Source organism: Rousettus aegyptiacus, unplaced genomic scaffold (assembly GCF_014176215.1).
Source record: "Rousettus aegyptiacus isolate mRouAeg1 unplaced genomic scaffold, mRouAeg1.p scaffold_m13_p_9, whole genome shotgun sequence".
Classification (NCBI taxonomy): domain Eukaryota; kingdom Metazoa; phylum Chordata; class Mammalia; order Chiroptera; family Pteropodidae; genus Rousettus; species Rousettus aegyptiacus.
In genome coordinates this window covers 79,405,862-79,419,309 of record NW_023416312.1, presented here as the reverse complement: position 1 = coordinate 79,419,309, position 13,448 = coordinate 79,405,862, and the positions used below count along the sequence as shown (strand labels likewise).

General features: G+C 32.9%; 1 pseudogene; it reads left to right on the top strand.

The window, feature by feature from the left end:
* Nucleotides 1-11,848: 11,848 nt before the first annotated feature.
* On the top strand, nucleotides 11,849-13,172 carry LOC118607749 (annotated as a pseudogene).
* The last annotated feature ends 276 nt before the right edge of the window (nucleotides 13,173-13,448 follow it).

The following is a 13,448-nucleotide window of genomic DNA, read 5'->3' as shown; positions in this document are numbered from 1 at the left end:
CTCATTGAATTGTACAATATTAATTTCCTATTATATGTCAATAAATATGGAAAATGTTTTAAAACATGGGCAGAATACCTGAATGGATATTTCACCATTGAGGAAATAGATGGCCCATAGACATATGAAAATATACTCAAGGTCACTAATTATCAGAGAAATGCAAATTAATTGCACATTGAAATATCTCACATCTGACAGAATGGTTAAAGTAATAAATCAACGAACAATAAGTGTTGATGAGGATATAGAGAAGAAAGAAGCCTCATACATTGTTGGTGGGATTACAAAATGGTATAGCCGTTATGGAAAACAGTCTAGAAATTTTTAAAAAATTAAAAATGGATATATCTTTTGACCAAGCTATTGCACTTCTGGGTATTTATCTAAAGAAAACCAAAACAATTATTCATAAAGATCTATGGACCCCTATGTTCATGGAAGTACATTTTACAATAGCCAAGATATGAAAGTAACCTAAAGGTCCATCAACAGATGATTGAATAAAGAAGTTATGGTTCATATATATTATGGAATATTACTCAGCCATTAAAAAAAATTGAAATACTAGCACTTGCAATGACATTAATGGTCTAGAGGTTATTATGCTGAGTGAAACAAGTCAGGCAAAGATAAATACCATATGATTGCATTTATATGAGGAATCTAAGAAAGGAAAACAACACGCTTATCAAAAACACACTCACAAATATGGAGGACAATCTGGTGATGGCCAGAGGGGAGGGAGTTTGAGGGGCCGTGGAGAATGACATGAAGGGTTAAAGTACAAATTAGTAGTTGATAGATGTTCACTGGGATGTGGAGCAAAGCATAGGGAATACAGTTAGCATTAACATATTGGCTAGCTGGAAAGCCAGAGGGGAGAAGGAGCAATTAGGGACATCATTCTATAAACTATATAAATATCTAAACAATGTGCTGTATACTTGAAACTAATTATAACATAAAGTTTAAAAAATTAAAAATAATCATGAATAACAGAAAAAAAATGAATGTTTTTAAAACTAGGATGCGAATCTCTCCTAAATATATCGGTTATTAGTTTTGTATGTTCTCATGTTTATATCATAGTAAAAATGTGTGTTCTCATGTTTATATCATAGTAAAAATAGCATCTGCTATTAAGCATTAATTATATTTTTAACACTTTGTTTATTGTTTTTATCATTTTGGTTGATGCATATTGGTCAATCAAGTAAAGATGCTATAATTTACCCAACTGTCTCTTTTCTGTTGTATCATTCTCAGGTTAATCTCACATGTTCACTATTATAAAAAGTCTAATGGTAACTATATGTATTTATCTATACTTAACTTTTAAATTATTTTCTCAACATAAATCTCATCCTTTTATTCTAATATAACAATGCCGTCTTTAATAATGATTGAATTAGTTTAAAATATTATTAAGGGATATATATATATAGATAGATAGATAGATAGATAGATATAGATATAGATATAGATATAGATAATACATCTTTACAAGTACTACTGAGTTATTGTTTCACATCATTTAATATGTTTAGCAATGAAACTAGATCTCAAAGTTACCTTCTAGCATTACATGTCCATGAGTCTACTGAGTTTCATTGGTTTTAAGGAAAAACTATTTCTACACTAAAATTGTAAATTACTTCAATAGGAAACCTTTAAAATTTAAGAGTTACATTACATCAATTTGAGAAAAGGGAATTCACCTTACAAAAATTTACCACCCATGCTGGAATGTTTTTAAAATGTAAGGTAAGCTATATTTGAAAACAACTTGTGGCAACATGTCTAACTAATTTCTACTTGAAGGAATAGTTATAGTGCTTCTCTAGAAACACTAATAGGAAAAAAAAGTTTAAAAATTTATTTGTTTCAGAGTAGGGTTAGTGGAAATAGGAATGGGACAGATTGTCAAAAAGATATCTAAAATGCTTATACCTGTTTTTCACAGCAAAAATCTGGTGGAATTTTAAAACATTGAAATATTATAAATATTATAATACATTTTAGAATTTGCATTAAAACATATAGTATGCATCTAACATTTCTGTCTACTCTTCTGCAAATAGATAACAAAAAGATTTAAATACCAAGTAAGATAACCTAATTAGTAACTTAGTGACTTTTTAAACCTAAAATATTTATTTTGCCTGAAAATTTGATCTTATAAATCCATGTCAGGTGGAATATATATGAATTAATCAGGTTGTAGTAATCGTTTCACTAAGTATGTATGTGTGTGTATATATATATATATATATATATATATATATATATATATATATACAATCACCACATTGTACAGTTTAAATATATACCATTATATTTGCCAATTATAACTCTCTAAAACAAGAGGACAAAGATTAAAACATAGAAATGCTGCCTGAGTTTCCAATCTGCTAGGCTGCCCTGTGGATTTTGGACTAACAACTGTAATAGCTCTTCCCCGAATTTCCAGTTTTCCAGACAGCTATACAAATGTCAGACTTGCTGGATAGATCCCATAACAAGGAAGCCAATTGATCAAAATCTCTTTCTCTCTCTCTCTCTCTCTCTCTCTCTCTCTCTCTCTCTCTCTCTCTCATATACATATTATATAATATACATATTTGAGTAAACTTTTCCTAGTGTAGACCTTCGAGTGTACTTTTATGTCTAAATTTTTCATATTTTAATATTTTTAAATATGCTTATTTCTTTTTTGTTTTATTGTCATTTTTGCATTCCTGTTATTTTTATATTTTGTAGTTCAATAATTCATTTGTTCTTTTAAAATAATTTAATATTTGCTTAATTTGAAACTGTGTGTGTGTGCGTGTGTGCGTGTCATATGTAGAATTTCAATTCTATGCTGAGTCAGTTGCTACTCATTCAGGCTTTCATTATACTCTGTACCCCTCTCCCTATGTTCCAATTAAGAAATTACTGGTGAATTTTTACAAAAAGGTTGACATGCTTTGATTTGCAATTTATATCAGTATAGGTGCCTGTTAGATGTGATTAACATTGGAGTCAGAGAAGTTTGTCAAAGAAATAACCAGATAACCATCTATATAGGTAAGAGGAAGAATAGACTGGAGTGAGTTTATGAGGTAGAATTAATAATACTGAGTAACTGATTGGTATGATAAATGAGAAAATATCAAGTACAAAAGCAGAAGTAGATTTAGGTAACAAAATAAAATATGAATTTATAAGCTCTGTGTGATTTCTATATGGATATGAAGTCATTAGACCAATGGGTCGATAACTTGTAACAAAAGTTTAGGTCAAAGACCTGGGAAGAAAATCATTAGCTCTGGGAATCAATTAAATAACCCATAAAATTATAGAGAAAAAAATAGACAGTCATAATTGGAATCCTGGGGAACACCTGAAGTTAATACACCGACAAAGACAGAGTAACCCTTTGTGGAGTGTTTTCATCGGTTTAACAAAAATACTATAGACTGAGTGGCTCAAACAACAAACATTCATTTCTCACAGATATAGAGGCTAGAAGTCCGAGAACAATAAGCCTGCAGATTCTATTTGATATAATCTTGCTTCCTGGTTGCAGACTTTACTTTTTTGTGTGTCCTTAAATGGAGGAAAGCTTGAGATAACTCTGAAGTCTCTTTTATAAGAGCACTAACTAACCAATTCACAAGGGCTCCACCATCATGACCCAATTATCTCCCAAAAGTCCCACCTCCTAATATCACATTGGATATTAGAATTTTAAGATATGAAAATTTGGGGGGAGCACAAAAACATTCAGTCCATACCAAGGAGATTGAGAATACAAAAGTGAATAAGAGCAAAATCAGAAAATAGCGGTGTCACAAAGTCCAAAGGTAGGGTTTGCCCTTTGTCATTGAGTGTTATTTAGGTAGCAGCTCAATGTAGTATAGGAGGAAGCAATTTATGAATGCCTTATCGGCACCATTGCTCATTAAATATCATCTCTGTAAGATATGATCCATGTAGAATTGGTATGTGTTATGAACTTAGTGTCCCCTTATTCCTTATAGAGCCTTGCTTATCTCTCATGAACAGAAGTTGGTTAAACTGGCAAAAAGTCTGTGGCATAAAAATTATTTGCAATGAACTTGGTAATGGAGTCTGTTGTAGTTATAAGATTTTTTTTTAGATGCTCTTGGAAAAGTTGTTAGAACAATAATATATTGCATTGACAGTAGTTTTATTTCACTGATGAATGAGTTGCACTGTATTTATTTCCCCATACCTAAAAATTCGACTATTATTGTCAATGTAATTGGTCTCCTTTCATTTAATATCTTTTTTTCTGGATCTAATTTATCCATCATTTATACTTTAATGGTCTTTATACCTTACTTGCATAGTATAATTGTCACAGAGGGAATACAATAATTACATATTTCCAGGAGAGATTAATTTGGAAGTATTTGCACACAAATTGCCTGTTAACAGTTCTAGAAAACAATGGAATACTCAAGTGATCTAGTTTCGCTCTCTCTTAAAATCTACTAATGCCAAATGTCAAAAGATTAAAAAACTCTAGGTTAGGTACACCATTGGGTATATGGGGAGGAAAAATTATTTTTCTCTAACAATCTTGGACTTCTGGCAGATGCTCTTTAAACTAGACTAACAAAATAAAAATTAAAGAGAAAGAAACAAACAGAAATTTATTAATGTGTGCATTATGCATATGTATGGATAACTCAAAGGGATTGCTATAATGGGCTTATATACATTTTGTAAAAAGAACAATACATTTTTAGAGATGTGACAAGAGAAAAGAAAAAGACCTTGAACTTCTAGGGTAACAGATCATGAGAACTCAAATATATGGAGAAGTTAATAGTAGATAAAATAAGTTTTAGCAAGGTTTGTTATGTAAATTATTCTGACACTGTCTCTAGGAAGATAATGGTCTAGAGAAGTCTCCAGTGATTAACTTCTGTCCTTCCTAGTGGAGAGGAGATAGCTGACAGTTTTACAAATATATGTCCTAGGTTTAAGCAAACATGGAGCTGTCATTGCCTATAATAACAATGCTTTCTTCTATAATATTTTCTGAAGGACCTGCCTGAGGCTTTTCCTGAGTGGTGTCACTTATTTAAGAAATATGTCCATGGTGGTTTACTCCTTTTTTTAATCATAGATTTTCTTGCAAGTAGTTAATGTATCATAAAAATTCCTTTCTAGTAATGAAAACCTTTTGGTCCATGTCTTCCAACTTTTTAAGGAGCTTGTTGAGATTTGTAAAAGTTTTTGCTAAACCCTTCACTGTGAATTTTTGGGGTGTTATTTTTTCTTCTCCTATAGTTTCCTCTTCCCTTGTCTGTTCTTCAGTTACATATTGCTGTTCCAGTTCCAACAACTCATTGTTAGAAAAGTCCTCAGGAAACACCTCTAAGAGCTCCTCAATTTCATCTCCATTCAGGCGAAAGTTACTCGCCATCTCAACTACAGTCTAATTGATTTTTGCAACCTCCTCATCCTTGGCAAATCCTTTTAAGTCATGGACAAACCTCTTGACTGTCTTCTTCCAGATGCCATTCATACACTTATTGATAACATCACCCCAAGCAAAAGCAAGATTATTGGTGCAGTCAGAGATGTTGTAATCCTTCCAAAATTACATCAGTGTCTTCTTCAGTTTTAGCAATAGCCCAGACAAAGGTCTTCCTCAGGCAGTAGGCCTTAAAAGTTGTTGTCACTCCTTAGTCCATTGGTTGGATAAAAGAGGTGATATTTGGAGGGAGAAACACCACTTTGATATTAGGATAAAGATCGCCAATAAAAGGAAGATGTACAGGAGCATTATCAACGATAAGCAAAATCTTGAAAAGCATGTTATTCTCCGAAAAGCACTCCTTCAATTTGCTGGCATAGCAGTTCAGGAGGGCATCTTGGAAGAGGAGCTAGGACATCTATTACTTTATATTGTTTCTATAGTGCACTGGCAGTGTGCACTTATTGATATAATTGAAGACCTTGAAGTTCTCATGGCACCAGATCAGAAGGTTTCAATTTGTAGCCTGCAACATTGCCCCCAAGAAAGACTATTATCCTGTCCTTAAAAGCTTTGAAACCTCACATTGACTTGGCCTCCTTATGGATGAAAGTTCTTTCAGACATTTATTTCCAGAATAGGGAGGTTTTATCCATATTAAATACTTGCTCTAACAAGGAATTTTCCTCCATAATTGGTTTATCTAGAGTTTCAAAAAAATCTTCAGCTCCCTTCACATTAACACTCACAGATTCACTATTCATTTTCATATTATATAATGAATAACAATTCTTGAATAATTTTAACCACTTATAGCTAGTGGTACATTCAACATGGTAGTTGAGGTCAGTCTTTTGTTTCAACATTGCAAACAAATTTTTTGCTTTAGTCATTATCTCATAGTGCCAAGTGGTTCATGCTTCTACGTCTGGTATTCAATCCAGGTCATTAGAAATGTATCCATGTGTGATATAGACCCTTCTCAAATTTTTGTTATTCTAATTGCCTTCAGTGAAAAAGATCCTTTAACAGCTTCCATAAGTGAGCAATAACCATCACTGATTTTCTACTTCTATAGTATTTAATTATTAAGTTTTTTTTCCAGGTCATTCACTTGATACAACCTCTTACTGGAAATTTTAGCAGTGGATTTTGTATGTTGAGGGGTCATGAGATTAAATCAAGCACAAGAGAAATGATGCAATCAAGAGATGTGGTAATAACAAGATCTAATACAAAATACTGTTTTCCAGCAAACATTTTTTATGAATAGAAAAATACACTCTAAAACTTTAGTAAATGCATAAATCAGTAACATGGTTACTTATCATTATCAAATATTATGTACTGTAATAATTATATGTATTATACTTTTATATGATTGGCAACACAGTAGGCTTATTTACATCAGCATTGCCACAAATATGTGAGTAATGGGTTGTGCTATTACATTATGACAGCTATGGTATCACTGGATAATAGGAATTTTTTAGCTCCATTATAATCTTATGAAACCACTATATATGTGGTCCATTGTTGACCAAAATGTTGTTATATGGTGTATAGCTATATCTGCTTCTTCTTAATTGTCTTCAGTTCAAAATAATCCTTATGCCAAAGTGGCACATTTGGGGTGGTATATTCTGCTATCCTTCACTCATCTCTATCAAAGAGAATTTGGATAGCATGGGTGGATCTTATCTCAAAGAAACTGCCTCTCTGCTTAGGACTTTTTTTCACCTCTAGATGTAATTTTTCTCTTTGGCATACATGTGTGCTATATAGTAGATATGGGATAAGATATTCTGTTTTTCTGTGGAAGGATGTAACTCTAAATTAACTTTAAGGCTTGCAACTTTAAAAAATTGTGGAAGTGGTCATTATACAGATTACTGAAGAAGTAGATTGTGCAGGAAATATGGTGAGTTCAGATTCACACTTTTAGTTTGAGCTTAGTAAGGATGTTCAAGTGGAGATATCAAATATGCAGATAGAGTTCATAATTCAAAGAGAGATATTAGAGATGAAGCATTGAAAATGATTAGTTTATAGGTAGAAATTGAAGCCATGAATATAAAAGAGATTTTCTTGGAGACAATCTAAAAGATATCTAAGATAGTACATGAAGAAAATCTACATTTATTGGTTGACTGTTATTTAGAAATCGAATTAGTAATTATTAATATTTTGGAATACTCATTATGTTTGAATTTTTACATGCAGTATTTAACAAATAAAATCTCTTAATATTCATAATAATCATATGAGATAAATACAATTATTATCATTTTACAGATGAAGTAAGTCTCAGAGAGGTTATGACTTAATCAAGTCATACATCTAGGAAGTGGTAGAACCAGGAATTTTACTTAGCCCATGTTCTTGACCATGGTAATGTGCTCGCCAAATATTTATTGAACAACTGAGCACGTTACAATGCACTTGAAATACAGAAGTGGAAAAGACAGACAATCCTGTTTTCATGGGACTTACTGCCTTGTTGTAAGACAGACCTTAAACTTCTAAACCCGTAAATAAAAATATAAGCTAAATTTGTGTTAAGGGCTACAAAGGAAATAATTGAGATAATATAATAGTGGATATAAGGGTAGTGAGAGATACATTAGATAAGTTAGATGAGAAAAAGAGTTTTGATATTACTTAATCTAAGACTTGAAAAATGAGAAGTCAGTGGAAGAGCTTTATAAGAACAGTGAACAGTAACTGAAAAGACTTTGAGATGAGCCAGGATAAACAACGAGAAGAGTGGCATTAGAGGAGACTAGAGAAGTAGGCAGGAGTCAAACCACATAAAGCTTTTCAGGCTGCAGGAAATAGTTTAGATTTTATTCTAAGAATAGTAGGAAATGTTAAATGGTTTTAAGAAGAGTCATATGATCTAATTTATACATAAAAAATATCACCTCAGTTGCTTTCTGAAGAATAGATTGGAAGGAGATAAAAGTAGAAGAAATAAGACCAAGAAGAAACTATTGAAGCAGTCCATGAAAAAGATAATTTTAAGGTACTATCAGTGGAAATAAAAAGAAGACAGTTTCTAGATTTATTCTGAATACAGATACTACAGAACTTGTTGATTGATATAAAGGTAAGGAAAATAATGACTAAAAAGGAGTTTTAGATTTGAAGTCTGAGCAACTATGAGGATGATGATTCCAATTTGCTGAGATAGGGAAAATTGGACAAGTAATGGGTTGGTGAGTGAAAAAATAAATGTTTTGGCAATAGCTGAGTTTTACCTATCCATTAGTCACCCAAGTAGAGGGGTCGAGTAGAAAATCATATATGTGTCTGTAGCTATAGGGTGTATTCTAGATTATAGTTTTGAATTAAGAAATTATCAATAGATAAGCAGGATAACTTAAAGGGAAGAGATGCTTAAAATGAAGAGGAGAGAAGAGAGGAGAAGAGAGAAGAGAGAAGAGAAGAGAAGAGAAGAGAAGAGAAGAGAAGAGAAGAGAAGAGAAGAGAAGAGAAGAGAAAGAAAGGAAAAGTAAAAGAAGAGAAAGAAAAAATGAAAGGAGTTGAAGTTCCTGAGATTCAAGATAAATGTACATTATTGTTTTGAAATTGGATACATAAAGAAGAGCTAGCAAAAAAGAAAACTAAAGAAGTAGGTAGTGCAATAAAAATATTTGACAATTTAAGCACTTACTTCTTCTTAAAATATCCCTCTCTATTGGCTTTAGTGACAATGTATATTCCTGGTTTTTCTTCACTTAACAAAGGATGTGAATGACCTTCAATTGGAAAAGGTAATTTTTTCTGTGATAGCAAGAGAAAGATAAGATATATGAATATTGATGCAGGTAAGTTTGTAGATTTGGTTGTGGAAGGACAATACACTTATCTTCTGATGGCTTTTATGATCTCAGCAATGCATAAGGTGATGCAAAAAGCTAAGGGTAAGGTGAAAAGAGCTGGGGAGAATAATCACTGAATATGATTAAGCAAGAATGATTTGAGCAGTAGAGTAAGAAAAGAGAGAATGATGCTATTGATACTCAGAAAAAGAAGAGTTTCAGATAGATAAGGACAATCTGTACTATCAAATGTTTTCTAGAAGTTAATTAAGGTAATTAGAAGTTAATTAGAGTTATTCCTATTCTTAATGAAAGCAGATTCAGAGTCATAAAGGTAGAAGCCAGAGTACGGTGCAAGATAAGGAAATAGAAACTGGGAGGGGAAATATATTTTTATAGATTAATCAAGAAAATAAAGGAAATTAAAAATGCAAGGAAAGGTAACTAGTTTGAAGAAGGAATTTATTTCATTTTACTGTTTCTATTTTGCTTTTCCCCCTCAGTTTTATTAAAAAAAATAATAGACATGCTTGAGCATGTGAGTATAGGCTATAGAGAAGTATCCAGTAAAGAAGAAGATATTGAAGGGAGAGAATGAGAGGAGATAATGAGAACGAGAGAAGTCCTGGGGGAAATTACCTGGGATAAGATCAAGAATACAGTTAGAAATCTGATAATGTGGTTATAGACTATTCTAAGAACAATTATAAAAGAAAGTTGACCTCTTGACATTTTCTGAAGTTTCCCTCTGGGTAGAACCATAACATACTTCTTATACTTAAAGGTATTCATTAATATTTCAGTTCAGTTGAATGTTTGTTTGTTTTTTGATTAGCTAGTCTTATACAAAATTGCTTAAGTAACTCTTTATTCCCTCAAAAAAATATTTATAATGGCATATATGTAACTCTTCTTTAAAGGGTTGTCCTTAATTAGAATTTTTTTTTATTTCCTATTTATTCCAAGAGAAATGAAATACTATTGTCTTTGATTTAACCTAGAGTGAATACAAATGGCATTCTGGGGAAAAATATTTTAATTTCACTTGCTATGCCTCTGCTGAATACTTCAATAGTGTTTTAATAGTTCTAAATGAAAATTATTATTCATTCTCACAGTAACATACAATCACTCTAGGGAAAGGAAAGTGATAGGAAAGAATTGTCATAGTTGGTAGTGAGTTGAGTTACCACATAACTCTGAGAGGCAGGAAAATTAGAAGCAAAGTGATCTGGTTGAATATGATTACATCACTTTTCTGGAAAATAGATGAATTGGGCTAAAGAGAATATTATAATGTCCACTTTCATCAGCTCCTTTAGAATTACTGTACAGCTGAAATATAACTGCTTTAGAAGTGTAATACGATGTAGGCTGATAAATTCAAATTAAAATGAGAATTGAAGGGGTAGCTGTTTTTATTTCTCCTATCATTTGCTCTTTGATTAGCTCCCTGTATTGGCAACAAGGGATCCTCTAAAGAGAAAATCAGAATAACCGATGATGTATGAATAACCCCGTTTGTACATTTAAGAAACAAAAACCCTTCCTTTTGTAGTCACATTTTTGCATTTGTCATATTAGCACTTCACAGCTATGAAGGATGAAGAGAGATATGTAAGTATAGAATCTAGAGAATCCAATCCTTCAAAATGTTTTCAAATTGAATTATCTTTACCTGGCCCACATACATAGAGAGACATTGTGGGGTTTTTTTGTTCCTTAGAATTTTTTGTCCTTCACTCATCACTATAAATAAACTAATTCAGATAAATTTCAGTGTTATAGTTATAATAAATTTGATATTATGGTGCCTTTAATATCCCAAAGGTATTCTTTCTCCAAATATTCCCTCCAAAATTTTGTTTTCTCTAGTATTTATTTAACAGGGAAGTTACTTTTTAAATCCTAGACTATATGTCCAAACAAACTCTAGACAAGTTTTCTTGGCTGCCACAAGAGGTAGAACAAGTAATGAGATACATAATCAGAGGTCTTGGGATGTTGTATTGTGAACATATGTCTTCCTAATTATTATTTATAGTGTTTGGTGCAGCTAATAATATTTTCTTGTAGGTAGTTCAACTGATATAAATTAGATACTGACTTTTGCCACATGGATAACCAAGGCATGAAATATATTACATTATTGCAACAATAGTATTGTAATGCTTTAATAAGAAAACCATGCAACATTTATAAAAAAAATTATGCAGATGCTCTCAGTGTTCTCATGTGTGAAGACATCATTTAATTAACAAAAGTACAGTGATTACTCTTTATCTCAAGTTTCAGATACCCAGGGTCAATCATCATGTCTTGGTGATCCAGGATCACTAAAGCAGATGATCTTCCTTTTGATGTATCATCAGAAAATCAGTAGTAGCCTAGCACGATGTCACAATGGCTATGTCATTCACCTCACTTCATCTCATAACATAGGCATTGTATCATCTCACATCACAAGAATAAGGGTGAGTACAGCTTCTTATGCAAAAGGGTTTGCTGCCAGAATACAAATGTTATGAAAACCACTGCTAAATCTAAGCTAACATGGGAAAGGAAGACTCATATCAATGTTGTTATCATTGGACACAGAAATTCTGGCTGGTCTACCACTACTGGCCATCTGATCTACAAATGTGGTGTGATGGACAAAAGAACAATCAAAAAATTTGAGAATAAGGTTTCTGAGATGAGAAATAACTTCCAAATATGCCTGGGTCTTGGATAAACTGAAAGCTGACTCTGAGTGTGGTATCACCATTGGTATCTTCCTTTGGAAATTTGAGACCAGCAAGTATTATGTGACCATCATTGGCGCCCCAGGACACAGAGACGTTATCAAAAACTTGATTACGGTCTGCCTATTCTGTTTTAATTGTTGCTGCTTATATTGGTGAATTTGAAACAAGTATCTCCAAGAATGACCAGATCCATGAGCATGTCCTTCCAGCTTATACAGTGGGTGTGAAACAATTAATTGTTGGTGTAAACAAAATGGATTCTACTGAATCACTCTACAGCCAGAAGAAATACAAGGAAATTGTTGAGAAAGACAGTACCTATATTAAGAAAATTGGCTACACCCTGACACAGTAACATTTGTGCCAATTTCTGGTTGGAATGGCAACAACATGCTGAAGTCAAGTGCTAACTAGCATGCCTTGGTTCAAAGTTACCCATAAAGATGACAATGCCTGTGGAAACCACAGTGCTTGAAGCTCTTGCCTCATACGACTGACAAACCTTCGTGTTTGCTCCTTCAAGATATCTACCAAATTAGTGGTATTGGTACTGTTCTTGTGGGTTGAGTGGAGACTGACATGGTGGTCATTTTTACTCCTGTCAATGCTATAACAAATAAAGTCTGTTTAGATGCACCATGAAGCTTTCAGTGAGGCTTTTCTTTGAGACAATGTGGGCTTCAATGTCAAGGATGTGTCTGTCAAAGATGTATGTTGTGACAATGTGACTGGTGACAACAAAAGTGACCCACCAATGGAAGTAGCTGTATACATGGCTCAGGTGATTACCCTGAACCATCCAGGCTAAATCAGTGCCAGATGGACACCTGTGCTGTATTGTCACACAGCTTGCAAATTTATTGAGCTAAAGAAGATTGATCATCATTTTGAGAACGAGGTGGAAGATGGCCAAATTTTTTGAAATCTGGAGATGTTATCCTCATTGACGTGGTTCCTGGCAAGTCCATGTGTGCTGATAGCTTCTTTGACCATCTTCTTCTGGGCTGTTTTGCTGTTTGTGACATAGGGAAGACTGTTGCTGGGGATACCACCAAAGCAGTGGACAATACAATAGCTGGAGCTGTCATGAAGTCTGATTAGAAAGCTCAGAAAGCTTAACAAATATTATCCCTAATACCTGCCACCTCAGTCTTAATCAGTGGTAGAATAACCATCTCAGAACTCTTTGTCTCCATTCATCATTTAAGTTTAATAGTAAAAGATTGGTTGATGATTACAATGAGTTGCAAAACTTTTAGAAGTTTTATTTGAAGAATAAAATAGCAAGATTACAAAATAGAGCTGATCATATGGAGGAAAAAGTAGTGCTACCGAAGACAGAAATCTGGACATGACACAGAAGGAAGAAGAGATAGA